This window comes from Lutra lutra, chromosome 7 (assembly GCF_902655055.1).
Source record: "Lutra lutra chromosome 7, mLutLut1.2, whole genome shotgun sequence".
NCBI lineage: Eukaryota > Metazoa > Chordata > Mammalia > Carnivora > Mustelidae > Lutra > Lutra lutra.
Genome location: NC_062284.1, coordinates 65,440,356 through 65,459,836, shown reverse-complemented (window position 1 = coordinate 65,459,836; position 19,481 = coordinate 65,440,356). Strand labels below are relative to the sequence as shown.

Below are 19,481 nucleotides of genomic sequence, written 5' to 3'. Positions count from 1 at the left end.
GAGTTCAGTGACTCATCAGTCTTGTATAATACCCAGTGCTCATTACATTACATGTCCTTTTTAATGTCCATCACCCAGTTATCCCAGCCCCTACCCCTCTCCTCTCCAACAACCCTCAGTTTATTTCCTGTGGTTAAGAGTCTTTTATGGTTTGTATACCTCTCTGATTTCATCTTGTTTTATTTTTCCCTCCCTTGTCCCATGATCCTGTTTTGTTTCTTAAATTCCACCTATCAGAGAGATCATATGATAATTCTTTCTCTGATTGACTTATTTCGCTTAGCATAATACCTGCTAGTTCCATCCACAGCATTGCAAATGGCAAGATTTCAGGTTTTTTGATGGCTGAGCAATATTCTGTTGTATATATGTATATCACATCCTCTTTACCCATTCATCTGTCAAGGGACATCTGGGCTCTTTCCATAGTTGGCCTATTGTGGACATTGCTGCTATAAACATTGGGGTGCACGTGCCCCTTCACTGCATTTGTATCTGTGGGGTAAATACCCAGTAGTGTGATTGCTGGTTCATAGGGTAGCTCTATTTTCAGCCTATTGAGGAAACTCTGTACTGTTTTCCAGAGTGGCTTCACCAGCTTGCATTCCCACCAACAGTGTAGGAGGATTCCCCTTTCTCTGTATCCTCGCCAACATGCCCTCTCCTGACTTGTTAATTTTAGCCATTCTTACTGATGTGGGGTGGTATCTATTATGGTTTGATTTGTGTTTCCATGATGCCAAGTGATGTTGAGCATTTTTTCATACATCTGTTAGCCATTTGGATGTCTTCTTTGGAGAAATGTCTGTTCATGTCTTCTGCCCATTTCTTGTTTGTAGTGTTTGTTCTTTGGGTGTTGAGTTTGATAAATTCTTTATATCATGAATACTAGTGCTTTATCTATTAAGACATTTGCAAATACCTTCTCTCATTCTGTCAGTTGTCTTTTAGTTTTGTCAAATTTTTCCTTTGCTGTGCAAGACCTTTTTATCTTGATGACATCCTAATAGTTCACTTTTGCCTTTGTTTTCCTTGCCTTTGGAGATGTGTCTAGCAAGAAGTTGCTGTGGCTGAAGTCACAGAGGTCGCTGCCTGTCTTCTCCTCTAGGATTTTAATGGATTCCTGTCTCACATTTAGGTCCTTCATCTACTTTGAGTCTCTTTTTCTGTATGGTGTAAGAAAATGATCCAGTTTCCTTCTTCTGCATGTGACTGTCCAATTTTCCTAACATCATTTGTTGAAGAGACTGTCTTTTTTCCATTGGATATTCTTTCCTGCTTTGTCAAAGATTAGTTGAACATAGAGTTGAGGGGCCATTTCTGGACTCTCTATTCTGTTCCATTGATCTCTGTGTCTGTTTTTGTGCCATTACAATATGGTGTTGATGATTACAGCTTTGTAATGTATCTTGAAGTCCAGAATTGTGATGCCACCAGCTTTAGTTTTCTTTTTCCACCTACTTTTGGCTATTTTGGGGTCTTTTCTGGTTTCATACAGATTTTAGGATTATTTATTCCAGCTCTGTGAAGACAGTTGATGGTATTTTGATAGGGATTGCATTGAATGTATAGATTGCTCTAGTAGCATAGACATTTAAACAATATTTATTCTTCCAATACATGAACATGGAATATTTTTCCATTTTTTTGTCTCTTCCTCAATTTCTTTCATGACTGTTCTATAGTTTTCTGAGTACAGATCCTCTGCCTCTTTGATTAGGTTTATTCCTAGATATCTTATGGGTTTGGGTGCAGTTGTAAATGGGATCAGCTCCTTAATATCTCTTTCTTTTGTCTTATTATTAATGTATAGAAATGCAACTGATTTTTGTGCATTGATTTTATATCCTGCCACTTTGCTGTATTCCTATATGAATTCTGTCAATTTTGGGGTGGAATCCTTTGGGTTTTCCACATAGAGTAACATGTCATCTGAGAAAAGTGAGAGTTTGACTTCTTTGCCAATTTGGAAGCCTTTTATTTCTTTTTGTTGTCTGATTACTGACAGTAGGACTTCCAGTACCAAGATGAACAAAAGTGGTCAGAGTGGGCATCTCTGTCGTGTTCCTGACCTTAGAGGGGAAAGCTCTCAGTTTTTCCCCATTGAGAATGATATTCACTGTGGGCTTTTCATAGATGGCTTTTATGATATTGAGGTATGTCTCCTCTGTCCTTACACTTTAGAGAGTTTTAATCAAGAAAGGATGCTATACTTTGTCAAATGCATTTTCTGCATCTATTGAGAGGATTGTATGATTCTTGTCCTTTCTTTTATTTATGTAGTGTATCACATTGATTGATTTGAGGATGTTAAACCACCTTGCAACCAGGAATAAATCTCACTTGGTCAGGGTGAATAATTCTTTTAATGTACTGTTGGATCCTACAGGCTAGTATCTTGGTGAGAATTTTGGCATCCATGTTCATCGGGGAAATAGGTCTGTAATTTGATGGGGTCTTCGTCTGGTTTGGGGGTCAATGCTGGTCTCATAAAAAGAATTTGGAAGTTTTCCTTCCATTTCTATTTTCTGGAAACAGCTTCAGAAGAACAGGTATTCTTCTTTAAATGTTTGGTAGAATTCCCCTAGGAAACCATCTGGCCCATGACTCTTGTTTGTTGGGAGATTTTTGATTACTGCTTCAATTTCATTATCGGTTATGGGTCTGTTCAGGTCTTCTATTTCTTCCTGTTTCAGTTTTGGTACTTTATATGTCTCCCAGAGTCATCCATTTCTTCCATATTGTCTAAGTTGTTGGCATATATTTGCTCATAATATATTTTTATAAGTGTTTGTATTTCTTTCATGTTGGTTGTGATCTTTTCTCTTTTATTCATGATTTTATTTACTTGGGTCCTTTCACTTTTCTTTTTGATAAGTCTGGCCAGAGTTTTATCAATCTTACTAATTCTTTCAAAGAAACAGCTCCTAGTTTCATTGATCTGTTCTACTATTCTACTGTTCTTTTAGTTTCTATTTCATTGATTTTTGTTCTAACCTTTATTCTCTTCCCCTGCTGAGTGTAGGCTTTATTTGCTGTTCTTTCTCCAAGTCCTTTTGGTGTGAGGTTGTATAATTTGAGACCATTCTTGTTTCTTGAGAAAGGCTTGTATTGTTATATGCTTCCCTCTTTTTTGCTATATCCCAAAGGTTTTGAACAATTGTTTTCATTTTCATTTCTTTCCATGAATTTTTTTAATTCTTTAATTTCCTGGTTGACTCATTCATTCTTCAGTAGGATGCTCTTTAACCTCCATGTAGTTGAATTCTTTCCAAATTTTTCTTGTGAATGAGTTCAAGTTTCAAAGCACTGTGGCTTGAAAATATGCAGGGAATGATCCCAATCTTTTGGTACCAGTTGAGACCTGATTTGTGACCCAGTTATGTGATCTATTCTGGAGAATGTTCCATGTGCACTTAAGAAGAATGTGTATTCTGTTGCTTTAGGATGGAATGCTCTGAATATATCTGTGTAGTCCATCTAGTCCAGTGTGTCATTCAAAGCCCTTGTTTCCTTGTGAGTCTTCTGCTTAGATGATCTGTCCATTGCAATGAGTGGGGTGTTGAAATACCCTGATTGTATTATTATCAATGCGTTTCTTTAATTTTGTTATTAATTGGTTTATATAATTGGCTGCTCCCACCTGAGGGGCATAAATATTTACAATTGTTAGATATTCTTGTTGGATAGACACTTTAAATATGATATAGTGTCCCTCTTCATCTCTTATTACATTTTTTGGTTTAAAAATTAATTTGTCTGATATAAAGATTGCTACCCCAGCTTTCTTTTGATGTCCATTAGCATGATAAATGATTTTCCACCCCTCTTATTTTCTATCTGGAAGTGTCTTTGGGTCTATAATGAGTCTTTTACAGACAACATATCAATGGGTCTTGCTTTTTTATCCAATCTGATACTCTGTGTCTCTTGATTGGGGCATTTAGCCCATTTGCATTCAGAGTAATTATTAAAGGATATGAATTTAGTCTTATTGTGTATATATATATATATATATATATACACAAAAAAAATTAAATACAATGAAAGGTTAGACTAACTGTGAAAATAAAATTTAAAAGACAAAAACAGAAAGAAAGAAAGAAACAAAGAAACAAAGTTAGTTAGTTCACAGATAGGTGAACAGAATAGAGCAATACACTATATCCAGGGTATATTTTGATCTGTTTGGTAGAAGACTACTTCCCAAAATTTTAAAGAAAGGAAAACTTATATATATATAAAATTAAATATATTGAAAGGATACAATGTAACTGCAAAGATGAAAATTAAAAAAAAAATACTTAAAGAGAGAAACAGGTGAAAAGAACAGAGCAATACACTAGATTCTGTATGTATTTTGGTCTGTTTTTTATAAGAGACTGCATCCCTAAATTGTAAGGAAAGAAACACTTACATATATACAAAAATAAAATTAAATATAATGAAGGAATCAAATGTAACTGTAAAAATGAAAATGAAAAAAGACTTAAAAATGAGTTGAGAAAATAACAAATTGGTTTAAAAGGAAAGAGAAAAAAAATTATTGAATGACTAAAGAATCATGAGGAAAAACCCCCATAAATTCTATATACTATCTTCCCCTAGGGCTGGAGTTTTGAAGTTCTGTGTGATCGATAAACTTAGTCCTAGCCGGATGGTCTTGCTGATCTTCTGGGGGAGGGAGCTGTTGTACTAATTCTCAGATGTCTTTGCCAAGAGTGGAAATGCACTGCCCTTGTCAGGGGGCCAGGTTAAGTAAGCAGCTCCAGATTGCCCTCTGTGGCTTTTGTTCCCTGTAGGCTTTACATGGTGCTTTATAGGATGAGCATGAAAATGGCAGCCTCCCACATCCAGCCCTATAGCTGAAAGCTCGGGGCACCACTCATCAGTGCTCCCTCAGGAAAAAGCAGTCAATCACTCCTGTCTCCCTATTTTCCATTCACCCAGCCCATAACCCAGCATCTCTACCTTGGCACATGACTCTGCTTAGAGTCTCTAAACCCTGCAGACTCCTGCAACATGCACCTGTACCACTCCTCTTGAGGGAGGTAGGGGAGTCTTCCCACTGTTCTGCTGCTTGCTTGGCCCCTGCTCAGAGAGCCATTGCCTGACCATGCCAGGGTTCATGGTTTATGTCAACACCAATATGAGAGCCTACTCCTGGGCTTGCTGATTACAGCAGCCTCCTCTCTGATGCCTGAGAACTCTGCTGCACTCAAACACCCCCATTCTTTCTGTGACCCCAGGGATCCTGAGGCCACGCTGTCCCACCTAGGTTTCCACCCAGTTCACCACCTGAGTGCCTCTTTCAGGCAGAGACATCCCTCATGGGAGTGACTTCTAAAAGTTCCAATTTTGTGCTGTGCTGCTATATCACTTTCTGGTAGCCAGTTTACAGAGGCCCCCTCCCCACCCCTGACGGTTTATCTTTGGTCTATCTCCTGGGATTCACTTCTCCACACTTCCTACCTTGTAGAAAGTGGTCACTTTCTATTTGTAGAATTGTAGCAATTATTTTATTAGGTCTCTGGTTGAGTGCGTGGGTGTTCTGAATGAATAGATAGCAGTCTTGCTGAATTACTGGGAACAGACAAAACTAAGGTCTCTGCCATCTTGGACTCTTCTCTATAATAATGTGTTGTTGTTGTTGTTGTTGTTTTCTTTTAAACCACTGTAAGCCTAAATTTTTATCAACAAAGGATTAGTCAAATACATGTTGGCACATCCCTAGAGTCCTATGCAACCAGGCAAAACAATGTGGCAGCTCTGTGTGTATTTTAATGGGACAATTGCTAGGAGATACTGTTATATAAAAAATGAAGATACCAAATAATCATATATACATAGATGTGTATGAGTGCACATTGATTATTTCCTGGTAAAGAAAATATGAGATTGGAAGAATTTAGTAGAAAGATGTACCTTTGGAGAGTAGGACTGGGGATTTGGGGAGGAGACAGATTACTTTTGTTTTAAAAAGTAACTCGTTTATAAATAACATGTTATAAATAACAAGTAACAAGTTATAAATAACTTGTTAATAAATAATTTGTTTATTTTTTAAAAGAAAAAATAACTTCCTTTTAAAATTGTGTGCTTATAATACCTTTTTCATTTTTAAGGTAAATACAACATTAAGTGCAGAATTTCAGAGAGAGAAAGTCTGATAAGCTCTCTCAACATTTGTTCAGATATCAAATGTTTCAAAGGCATATGTTTATCAATCCTATCTACATAATCTGAAAAGTACATGCTATTATTGCCATTTGAAGGAAAAGGAACTTAGATGGAGAATGAACTAAATTGTTCGAGTGCACATAGCTAGTGAATAGTAGAGTCAGGATTTGAATTCAGGACAGTTTGATTTCTAAGCCTTTATTTTTTACTCTAAATCATTTTCCTTTCAAAATCCAAAATGGAATAGTTAAACTATTTTAATAATTTTACAAAAATGAAGTAAATTTGATCAACAAAGGATCTCAATTTTTTTTAATTTTTTTTTATTTTTTCAGCATAACAGTATTCATTATTTTTGCACCACACCCAGTGCTCCATGCAATCCGTGCCCTCTACAATACCCACCACCTGGTGCCCCCAACCTCCCACCCCACACCCCTTCAAAATTCTGAGATCGTTTTTCAGAGTCCATAGTCTCTCATGGTTCACCTCCCCTTCCAATTGCCCTCAACTCCCTTCTCCTCTCCATCTCCCCTTGTCCTCCATGCTATTTGTTATGCTCCACAAATAAGTGAAACCATATGATAATTGACTCTCTCTGCTTGACTTATTTCACTCAGCATCATCTCTTCCAGTCCCGTCCATGTTGCTACAAAACTTGGGTATTCATCCTTTCTTTTTGTTTTTGGGTTTTTTTTTTTTTTTTTACAGCTTTATAAACATATATTTTTATCCCCAGGGGTACAGGTCTGCGAATCGCCAGGTTTACACACTTCACAACACTCACCATAGCACATACCCTCCCCAATATCCATAACCCTACCCCCTCTCTCAACCCCCTCCCCCCATCAACCCTCAGTTTGTTTTGTAAGATTAAGAGTCACTTATGGTTTGTCTCCCTCCCAATCCCATCTTGTTTCATTTACTCTTCTCCTACCCCCTCGACCCCCCATGTTGCATCTCCTCTCCCTCATATCAGGGAGATCATATGATAGTTGTCTTTCTCCGATTGACTTATTTCGCTAAGCATGATACCCTCTAGTTCCATCCACGTCGTCGCAAATGGCAAGATTTCATTTCTTTTGATGGCTGCATAGTATTCCATTGTGTATATATACCACATCTTCTTTATCCATTCGTCTGTAGATGGACATCTAGGTTCTTTCCATAGTTTGGCTATTGTAGACATTGCTGCTATAAACATTCGGGTGCATGTGCCCCTTCGGATCACTATGCTTGTATCTTTAGGGTAAATACCCAGCAGTGCAATTGCAGGGTCATAGGGTAGTTCTATTTTCAACATTTTGAGGAACCTCCATGCTGTTTTCCAGAGTGGTTGCACCAGCTTGCATTCCCACCAACAGTGTAGGAGGGTTCCCCTTTCTCCGCATCCTCGCCAGCATCTGTCATTTCCTGACTTGTTCATTTTAGCCATTCTGACTGGTGTGAGGTGATATCTCATGGTGGTTTTGATTTGTATTTCCCTGATGCCGAGTGATATGGAGCACTTTTTCATGTGTCTGTTGGCCATCTGGATGTCTTCTTTGCAGAAATGTCTGTTCATGTCCTCTGCCCATTTCTTGATTGGATTATTTGTTCTTTGGGTGTTGAGTTTGCTAAGTTCTTTATAGATTTTGGACGCTAGCCCTTTATCTGTATGTCATTTGCAAATATCTTCTCCCATTCTGTCAGTTGTCTTTTGGTTTTTTTAACTGTTTCCTTTGCTGTGCAAAAGCTTTTGATCTTGATAAAATCCCAAAAGTTCATTTTTGCCCTTGCTTCCCTTGCCTTTGGTGATGTTCCTAGGAAGATGTTGCTGCGGCTGAGGTCGGAGAGGTTGCTGCCTGTGTTCTCCTCGAGGATTTTGATGGATTCCTTTCTCACATTGAGATCCTTCACCCATTTTGAGTCTATTTTCGTGTGTGGTGTAAGGAAATGATCCAATTTCATTTTTCTGAATGTGGCTGTCCAATTTTCCCAATACCATTTATTGAAGAGGCTGTCTTTGTTCCATTGGACATTCTTTCCTGCTTTGTCGAAGATGAGTTGACCATAGAGTTGAGGGTCCATTTCTGGGCTCTCTTTCTGTTCCATTGATCTATGTGTCTGTTTTTGTGCCAGTACCATGCTGTCTTGATGATGACAGCTTTGTAATAGAGCTTGAAGTCCGGAATTGTGATGCCACCAACTTTGGCTTTCTTTTTCAATATTCCTTTGGCTATTCGAGGTCTTTTCTGGTTCCATATAAATTTTAGGATTATTTGTTCCATTTCTTTGAAAAAAATGGATGGTACTTTGATAGGAATTGCATTAAATGTGTAGATTGCTTTAGGTAGCATAGACATCTTCACAATATTTATTCTTCCAATCCAGGAGCATGGAACATTTTTCCATTTCTTTGTGTCTTCCTCAATTTCTTTCATGAGTACTTTATAGTTTTCTGTGTATAGATTCTTAGTCTCTTTGGTTAGGTTTATTCCTAGGTATCTTATAGTTTTGGGTGCAATTGTAAATGGATTGGATTCCTTAATTTCTCTTTCTTCTGTCTTGTTGTTGGTGTAGAGAAATGCAACTGATTTCTGTGCATTGATTTTATATCCTGACACTTTACTGAATTCCTGTACAAGTTCTAGCAGTTTTGGAGTGCAGTCTTTTGGGTTTCCCACATAGAGTATCATATCATCTGCGAAGAGTGAGAGTTTGACTTCTTCTTTGCCGATTTGGGGGCCTTTAATTTCCTTTTGTTGTCTGATTGCTGAGGCTCGGACTTCTAGTACTATGTTGAATAGCAGTGGTGATAACGGACATCCCTGCCGTGTTCCTGACCTTAGCGGAAAAGCTTTCAGTTTTTCTCCATTGAGAATGATATTTGCGGTGGGTTTTTCATAGATGGCTTTGATAATATTGAGGTATGTGCCGTCTATCCCTACACTTTGAAGAGTTTTGATCAGGAAGGGATGCTGTACTTTGTCAAATGCTTTTTCAGCATCTATGGAGAGTATCATATGGTTCTTGTTCTTTCTTTTATTAATGTGTTGTGTCACATTGATTGATTTGCGGATGTTGAACCAACCTTGCAGCCCTGGAATAAATCCCACTTGGTCGTGGTGAATAATCCTTTTAATGTACTGTTGAATCCTATTGGCTAGTATTTTGGCGAGAATTTTTGCATCTGTGTTCATCAAGGATATTGGTCTGTAGTTCTCTTTTTTGTTGGGATCCTTGTCTGGTTTTGGGATCAAGGTGATGCTGGCCTCATCAAATGAGTTTGGAAGTTTTCCTTCCATTTCTATTTTTTGGAACAGTTTCAGGAGAATAGGAATTAGTTCTTCTTTAAATGTTTGGTAGAATTCCCCCGGGAAGCCATCTGGCCCTGGGCTTTTGTTTGTTTGGAGATTTTTGATGACTGTTTCAATCTCCTTACTGGTTATGGGTCTGTTCAGGCTTTCTATTTCTTCCTGGTTCAGTTGTGGTAGTTTATATGTCTCTAGGAATGCATCCATTTCTTCCAGATTGTCAAATTTGTTGGCGTAGAGTTGCTCATAGTATGTTCTTATAATTGTCTGTATTTCTTTGGTGTTCGTTGTGATCTCTCCTCTTTCATTCATGATTTTATTTATTTGGGTCCTTTCTCTTTTCTTTTTGATAAGTCTGGCCAGGGGTTTATGAATCTTATTAATTCTTTCAAAGAACCAGCTCCTAGTTTCGTTGATTTGTTCTATTGTTTTTTTGGTTTCTATTTCATTGATTTCTGCTCTGATCTTTATGATTTCTCTTCTCCTGCTGGGTTTAGGCTTTCTTTCTTGTTCTTTCTCCAGCTCTTTTAGGTGTAGGGTTAGTTTGTGTACCTGAGACCTTTCTTGTTTCTTGAGAAAGGCTTGTACCGCTATATATTTTCCTCTCAGGACTGCCTTTGTTGTGTCCCACAGATTCTGAACCGTTGTGTTTTCATTATCATTTGTTTCCATAAATTTTTTCAATTCTTCTTTAATTTCCTGGTTGACCCATTCATTCTTTAGAAGGATGCTGTTTAGTCTCCATGTATTTGGGTTCTTTCCAAATTTCCTCTTGTGATTGAGTTCTAGCTTTAGAGCATTGTGGTCTGAAAATATGCAGGGAATGATCCCAATCTTTTGATACCAGTTGAGACTTGATTTAGGACCAAGAATGTGATCTATTCTGGAGAATGTTCCATGTGCACTAGAGAAGAATGTGTATTCTGTTGCTTTGGGATGAAATGTTCTGAATATATCTGTGATGTCCATCTGGTCCAGTGTGTCATTTAAGGCCTTGATTTCCTTGTTGATCTTTTGCTTGGATGATCTGTCCATTTCAGTGAGGGGAGTGTTAAAATCCCCTACTATTATTGTATTCTTGTCGATGTGTTTCTTTGATTTTGTTATTAATTGGTTTATATAGTTGGCTGCTCCCACGTTAGGGGCATAGATATTTAAAATTGTTAGATCTTCTTGTTGTATAGTTCCTTTGAGTATGATATAGTGTCCTTCCTCATCTCTTATTATAGTCTTTGGCTTAAAATGTAATTGATCTGATATAGGGATTGCCACTCCTGCTTTCTTCTGATGTCCATTAGCATGGTAAATTCTTTTCCACCCCCTCACTTTAAACCTGGAGGTGTCTTCGGGTTTAAGATGAGTTTCTTGTAGGCAACATATAGATGGGTTTTGTTTTTTTATCCATTCTGATACCCTGTGTCTTTTGATTGGGGCATTTAGCCCATTAACATTCAGGGTAAGTATTGAGAGATATGAATTTAGTGCCGTTGTATTGCCTGTAAGGTGACTGTTATTGTATATTGTCTCTGTTTCTTTCTGATCTACTACTTTGAGGGTCTCTCTTTGCTTAGAGGACCCCTTTCAATATTTCCTGTAGAGCTGGTTTGGTGTTTGCAAATTCTTTCAGTTTTTGTTTGTCCTGGAAGCTTTTAATCTCTCCTTCTATTTTCAATGATAGCCTAGCTGGATATAGTATTCTTGGCTGCATGTTTTTCTCATTTAGTACTCTGAATATATCATGCCAGCTCTTTCTGGCCTGCCAGGTCTCTGTGGATAAGTCTGCTGCCAATCTAATATTTTTACCATTGTACGTTACAGACTTCTTTTCCCAGGCTGCTTTCAGGATCTTTTCTTTGTCACTAAGACTTGTAAATTTTACTATTAGGTGACGGGGTGTGGACCTATTCTTATTGATTTTGAGGGGGCTTCTCTGAACCTCCTGGATTTTGATGCTTGTTCCCTTTGCCATATTGGGGAAATTCTCTCCAATAATTCTCTCCAACATACCTTCTGCTCCCCTCTCTGTTTCCTCTTCTTCTGGAATCCCAATTATTCTAATGTTGTTTCGTCTTATGGTGTCACTTATCTCTTGAATTCTCCCCTAGTGGTCCAGTAGCTGTTTGTCCCTCTTTTGCTCAGCTTCTTTATTCTCTGTCATTTGGTCTTCTATATCGCTAATTCTTTCTTCTGCCTCATTTATCCTAGCAGTGAGAGCCTCCATTTTTGATTGCACCTCATTAATAGCTTTTTTTATTTCAACTTGGTTAGATTTTAGTTCTTTTATTTCTCCAGAAAGGGCTTTTATATCTCCCGAGAGGGTTGCTTTAATATCTTCCATGCCTTTTTCAAGCCCGGCTAGAACCTTTTGAATCGTCATTCTGAACTCTATATCTGACATATTACCAATGTCTGTATTGATTAGGTCCCTAGCCTTTGGTACTGCCTCTTGTTCTTTTTTTTGTTGTGAATTTTTCCGCCTTGTCATTTTGTCCAGATAAGAGTTTATGAAGGAGCAAGTAAAATACTAAAAGGGTGGCAACAACCCCAGGAAAATATGCTTTAGCCAAATCAGAAGAGATCCCAAATTGTGAGGGGGGAGAAAGGGGATAAAAAGGCGTTCAAAAAGAAAAAAAAAAAAAGAAACTATTTAAAAAAAGAAAGCCGATAAGGAAAAAATATAAAAAGAGGAAAAAAAAATATATATATTAGATAAACTATTTAAAAAATGTTAAAGAAAACGGTAAAAGTTAAAAAAATTTAGCAGAAGAAGAGAAAAAGAAAAAAAAATTGAAAAAGAAAAAAAAATTAAATTAACTGCAAGGCTAAAAAATCATGGGGAGAAAGCCATGAGTTCCGTGCTTTTCTTTCTTCTCCTTGGAATTCCGCCGCTCTCCTTGGTATTGAAACTGCACTCCTCGGTAGGTGAACTTGGTCCTGGCTGGGTTTCCCGTTGATCTTCTGGGGGAGGGGCCTGTTGTAGTGATTCTCAAGTGTCTTTGCCCCAGGCGGGGTTGCACCGTCCTTACCCGGGGCCGGGCTGAGTAATCCGCTCGGGTTTGCTTTCGGGAGCTTTTGTTCCCTGAGCGCTTTCCGTAGAGTTCTGGAGGGCGGGAATGAAGATGGTGGCTTCCCGGTCTCCAGCCTGGAGGAGCCGAGAGCCCGGGGCCCCACTCCTCAGTGCGCCCTCAGAGAACATGGCCCAATGACTCCCGTCACCCTGGCCTCCGGCCGCACTCCGAGCTGACCGAGCCTGCGACCAGTTCAAGGCAACCCCGAGCTGAGAGTCACTCCTCGGCTCTGTCTCTGTAGCCAGCTTCCCCGCTCTAATACCGGTAAGCTCTGCGACACTCAGACACCCCCGATCCTTCTGCGACCCTGCGGGACCTGAGGCCGCGCTGACCCCGCCTGGGCTTCACCCCAGTTAAGCCTCTGGAGCGATGTCCCTCAGCGGAACACACTTTTAAAAGTCCTGATTTTGTGCTCCGTTGTTCCGCCGCTCGCCGGGAGCCGGCCCCTCCCCCCGCGGTCTATCTTCCCGTCGCTTTGGATTCACTTTTCCGCCAGTCCTACCTTTCAGATAGTGGTTGATTTTCTGTTTCTAGAATTGCTGTTCTTCTTCTCTTCAATCTCCCGTTGGATTTGTAGGTGTTTGCAATCTTTAGATAAGCTATTTAGCTGATCTCCGCTACCCAAAGTAGTCTCAGCTGCTACTTCTCTGCCATCTTGACTCCTCCTCCAAGGATCTCAATTTTAATTTTTCTTTCTAATTCTAAAATCTGCTTGCTTCAAGCAAAGACTTAATAGGGATACAAATTCAGCCACAGAAAAAATTTTCTCTTTAAGTACTAGTAAAATTATACATAATCTCTAATGAAAATATATCATAAATTGACTAGAAGTCAATTGGTATATTAATGGAATGATAGCAAATAGATAGATATAGATATAGATATAGATATAGATATAGATATAGATATATTTTCCCAAAAGAAATAGGAAACTTATTTACCAGATAAAGGAATCATTTCCCTGAAAACCCAACAATTATGCTTCAGTAAGAAACTGTTTATAAAGTCAAGTAATAAAACCAAAGAGATACAGAAAAGACCTAACTGGTGATGCGCTGCAGACACTCATATTAGCTCATGAGAGCCAATTACTAAGTTGATTGCTTAAGGCAGACATTAATTAACAAGCAGTTACATAAACCTACAAGTAATTAAATTATATTAAAAACAAAGGTAAAATACACTTAAAACTCATCACTTCCTAATTAATTTAATATTACCTATGTTCTTGAGGTTATTTACATCTAATGAATCTGTGTGATAGAAATATATATAATGGTGCACTGCTGTGACTCTCTTCCCAGCTCCCTCTTTGTTGACATCACACTGATGGTCTGAAATCAGCCTTAGAGGGAGTATTACACTGTAGAATTACCAAATGCTAAAAATGAGGCTTTTAGCTTTCATAAAGCCAAATTTTTTAAAAAATTACAAGCCCACAATAATTAACTCAATCATTTTTAGCATAAATATATAAAATTTGCAATTTATAACCTTTTAGGAAGAAAAATGGCTTTTGCAGAAAAGATAATCATGAAAACATTTGATGAAAATTGGCTAGTCATTTACCCTAGAAAACATATTTCCAACTATCATTTATGAAATGTACACATCTAGGTCCTATATATATGTGTGTGTGTGTGTGTGTGTGTATGTGTGTATATATATATGTACACATCTAGGTCCTATATACGTGTGTGTGTGTGTGTATATATATATATATATATATATATATATATATATACATATGAAGATAGTAAAAGGCAAAATATTTCCTTTTTTCAGTAGGAATTTCAGTTCTAGATTCACAATCTCTTCTTTAGAAGTTGCATATGGGATCCACAGAATGGTTGGGTTTATTCTGTGTTATCCATATTTACAGATTTTTAAAAAGTTAATGGTTTCCTAGTCATAATAAAGGCATTTTTTCTGTATTTTCTGGAACACAATGATAGATAAAGATGCCAAAGATTAAAATAATTTGAAACCCATGAAACTGTAATAATAGAAATCAATCTAAATGGAATTGAAATGAATGAATCTGCAAAGACAGTGCTGTAAAAGATGCTGTATGCATGATAATCCTATTGGCAAGGGATATGGGGAAGATTTCTAATGGTCTATTAGGTAAAGATTTGGGATCTTTAAATATCTTTAAAAGACCAAAAAAAAAAAAAAAATGCCTAAAACTTGCTAAAAAATCAGCACATCATAAGTATATAAGATAAATGGTCTTATGGATACCCATCAGGTTTCAACATTATTTGTAGTTAGAATAAAAACAAAGTATGGTCAGTGGAAAGGCCTGGTTTCTTCCCCATAGAACTAGCTTGCAACTACCTGTCACTAAGTCATTTGGTTTGAGAGGCAAGTGTTACATACACATACTTACATACATTTCAAACCATTCTGACCTTTCACACACACACACACACACACAGAAAATCCTAGTAAAGGTTCTTGATTGCTCTCCAAGGACAATATGTACTGAGAAGCATAATTAGAAGGTACTGGATTAAGCTGATAGTGTCTAAGTATAACTCCCTTATCACATACTCTCTAGATGTTGTTCCACTGACTAGGGCTCAATGATCTCCTTATTAAACAGAATTTTAACTTCTTTATTTATAAGATAACCTAAAGGGAGCAGAGCTGAAGCTTCCTAATTGAGAAAAGGATTTATTCACTGTTACAGGCATACCAGCATAAACACAATTAACTTTGTCCTATGTATGCAAAACCTGCCTCTACCATCTTGGCAGTCTAGGTAGCCAACCATATTATGTGACTACAAGGAACCCAAAAAACTTGTTTTAAAAAACTGACATACTTTCGCCTGTTGTTCCTAAAACCCCCATTGCTTAAATGTCAGCATTAGATGAATCACTGTCTCCGGGGGAAATTTTGAGGACCAACGAAACCAAAGCCTTAAATACATATTTAAAGAAAGAAAAAATAAAGGAAGCCTGGAAAAAAATGAATTAAGAATTCACCTTAAGAATCTGGAGAACATGGATAAAAGGGTAAACGCAAAGAAAACAGATAGCAAAGTTACAAATAGAATAGCAAAAATTAATGGGAAGAAAAGATTGGAGAGACACTGTCACCAAAGCATAAAAAGGCAAATGGTAAACTGGAAAAATATTTGGAACTCATGTCACAGTGGGCTAATTGGCAATAAGCAAAGTGCAAATTAAAACAAAAAGTTGAGTTACCAATTCACATCTTTCATAGTGACAAAATTAAAAAAGCACGATAATAAGTTTTGGTAAGGATGTGGGATAATATGAACTTCATATACCACAATTTAAGTTGTACAAACACAATGGAAAGCATGTGTTGATCTCATAAAGTCAAAGATGTCCTTCCCAGAATTTCAACGATCTCCAACTCTATTCAGGTTCCGGAGCATATTTCTTGCACGTAATAATCACTGTCTGATTGATTAGAAGAACAACAAATTTGAAATAACTGAAATGTCTATCAATTTGAGGATCAACAAAAATAATGTTTTATACTTTTACAGTGAATCCTACATAGCTGTTAAAATGAATTCACTAGAGCTAGCAATATAAATATGTATCAGTGTAAATCTTAAAAATGTAACCTTAAGCAAAGAAAAATAAATATGGAATGACATTTACAGTAGGATGTTATTTCCATAAAGTATAAAAGTATACAGATAATGTGTTACATGCTTAACATGATTAAATAGTAAAAGTATAAAATAATGAATAGAAAGGATATAAGTCTTCAGGGTAGTGAATAGTTGTGGGAGGCAAGGAAGGAAATGAGTTTGTAAAAGAGTCCACAGGATCTTCTACTAAAAAGGTAACATATTTTTTAAGTTAGTGTAGCCAATTGGTAGATTTAACTGTCTGGTGGGAGTACAAGGGACTTGTTTTATTTTTTTCTAGATATTTTGTGAGCTTTAAGTAGATAATTTTAAAAATCAACAAAATAATAAAATGCACTCTGTAGAGTCTCTTCTAAAGTTATTGTAATTAGGAATCTCTTGCTACTTTGAAAAAAAATGAGAGAATTTTATCTGATTTTGTAATGAATTTCTACATATTGTTAAATTCCTATTTTTATTTTTTTTTAAGATTTATTTATTTATCTTAGGGAGAGAAAGAGAGAGCAGGGGGAGGGGCAGAGGGAGAGAATCTCAACCAGACTCTCCACTGAGCTGGGACCTCCACTCGGGGCTCAGTCTCATGACCCATGAGATCACAACCTGAGCCGAAAACCAAGAGTGGGAAACCTAACTGACTGAACTACCCAGACGCCCCCATTAAATTCCTATTTTTAAAACAAAATGTTGTCGCAGATCCCACTTTTGTCCTTAAAATTTTTTTTAAAGAACAAGAGCATACTTGAAAATGCACATTCATATACATGCAGCCTCACATCTAAATAAAACACAAAAACATGTACAAAAACACATAGGCATGCACATATGCACATTCATACACATATTCATTCACATACATGTACATACTTCTAATTCCCCATATTGGTGTCTTGTTACTGTACAAGCTTTTAATAAAATTGAATATCACTTTTATTTTTATACTTATCTGAGTTTCCTCTTATTTAGTTGAAACTCACATTGTAAGACAGAATACCATGAAGTCTGTGTCTGGCATTGCTGGATGATGTAGTCAGTTAAAACAGCATTGGTTTCTTTCACAAATCTATATATGTTTATGTCGTTTGTATCACATCTGTAATCTCATGGATCTGAAAGTTTTGGAGGTCATCTGAGTGGCCACTTCTTCTGATAAGTGCTTTCTCTTCTAAACAATTTATTTCCTTTTAGCCATTTCGATAATCTACACTTACTACTAATTTTTAGCATTGACATACAGTTCCTTTTCAGAGTGGAAGTAAACTACCCCCAATGATTTATGACTTACAAAGTTGCAGATACCGCACTAGGAATCAGTTTTAATAACAATCTTCATGACACTGTTCCATTTATATTTCATATAAAATATGGCAATAGTTCAAGGTCTGTATGAAAACACAATTTGAAACTTAGCAGAAAATTAAAGTATTGGAAAATGAGCTTTACTCCTTTTTTTAAAATGGACATCTAATAAGATCCATTTGTTGAACTTATATTGTTTCTGGTGATTAAGTTAAGTTTTAGTGTTGCCTGAAGTGTTTCTCTTGTGGCAAATGATTGAGAAAATAATTATAATGGTCGATGTCTTTGACAGAGTCTATAAACACTGGGATGGTAGCACATGATTAAATTTATGTTTAGATTGTAGAAATCGTTGCTGCTTAAGAAGAGAACAAGCATATTGATCTTAAAGAGTGAAATAAGGCAAGATGAAAGGAATAATTAAATCTGGCAGTATTGGTGTTCCCATCCATAGCACTACAATTATACAAATTACATCTTTCCTCACCTTGCCCCTCCTTCCTCTCATCTTTAGGTTTAAATTCAAGACCCCCGGCACAGATGTCATGAAGAGGGTTTTGTTTTCTTTTGCCTTGCTAAAGCCTGTTTTCAATAAAGAAAGGCTCTAGACCAGTTCTGAATAAGGTTATTTTGTAATTCCCATTTGGGAAAGGAAGGTGTACAGTCCTTAAACCTATTTCGGTCTTTGAGCATAAATCTTCTATGGCCCTAAAACCCTATGAGTAATCTAGGTGTTTGGGAGGGTGATAATGAACTCATTTGGGCCAGAGGGAGTAATTTAATGCCAAGGCAGTCATTGAGCTACTATAAGGTCGGGAGGAAACAAATGGAGCTCTGATCCTTCAAGATGGAAACACTAAATCATTAAGGGTCCAAGCCAAGTCTTGTTTGAGATGAAAAACTCAGGATCCCTTTTCAGCAACCCTCATCTATAGAATTTCACCTAAATTATCTGGGAGTGACTTAGAATGAATGTAGAAGGAGTTCTGAGGGCTCAATACTTTCTTTCCTAGAATTGTTTTAATTGGAAAAATAACTAAATTTAGAGAGAATCACTGTTCCTCCTAGAGCATGTGTATTTGAGTCCTTCTGTTTGAATACCATGATCTCAACTGCAAGACTACTTGGTGTGCTCCTCAGGCTCTTGCTCTGATCACTGCTTACCCTCTTACATTTGCTGACATGTTGCATTCTCATGTTCCTTCCACCTTCCACCATCATGGCAATTCAGCTGAATGTCTGTCTACTCCCACATGTAGGTCAATACACTAGCTGTGATACATGGGTTATGCTGAGTCATTAATAACAGTAGCCACTAAGGCTTTATATTTGCTCCAATTTCATAGCTTAATGACATTTTCCCTTTCCTCATTCTTCTCTTGCATCTGGTGATAACTCCATTAGTCTCCTCTATAAATGAGTGTTTCTCAAAATGAAATGTAATCCCTCAACATGTCCCATGAAAACTAATCTACAGAAAAGCAAGTTTGACAAGTACTGCATTGTCTAGCCCTGTACTATGAAATGTGGTAGGCACTCACTATACAGGTCTGTTGAGCTCTTGAAATGTGGCTAGTCTAAATGATGGTGTGCTACAAGCTGAAAATACATACTGGATTTCAAACACATATTATGGGGGAAAACAATGTAAAATAGCTCATTAATAATTTTATATTGGTTGTAAAAAATAATATCATTTGGATATATTGGATTAAAATATATGTTTAAATTATTTTTACTTCTTTCATTTTAATGTGACTTCTGGAAAGTTAAAAAATACACATGTGGCTCAAATTATATTTATATTGCATAATACTGCTCTACCCCCTCTTAGAAATCTACAGTTTGGAAGCATGGTTCCTGGACCTGTGTTGTGGTTGGGGGTATCGGGCATGGATCTGAGGCTCAGGCTAGTGCAGGTCCCTGATGCACAAGCCACTCAGCACAGTGTTGGAGACCCCTTCCTGGAAGCCAAACCAGATGTTGCTACCGCCCACCACAGCC

The 19,481-nt window shown here is 37.2% G+C and overlaps 1 pseudogene; it reads right to left on the bottom strand.

The window, feature by feature from the left end:
- The window catches only part of LOC125104452 (nuclear ubiquitous casein and cyclin-dependent kinase substrate 1-like), a 106,847-nt pseudogene extending 88,152 nt beyond the window's left edge, over positions 1-18,695 (bottom strand).
- Positions 18,696-19,481: the final 786 nt, after the last annotated feature.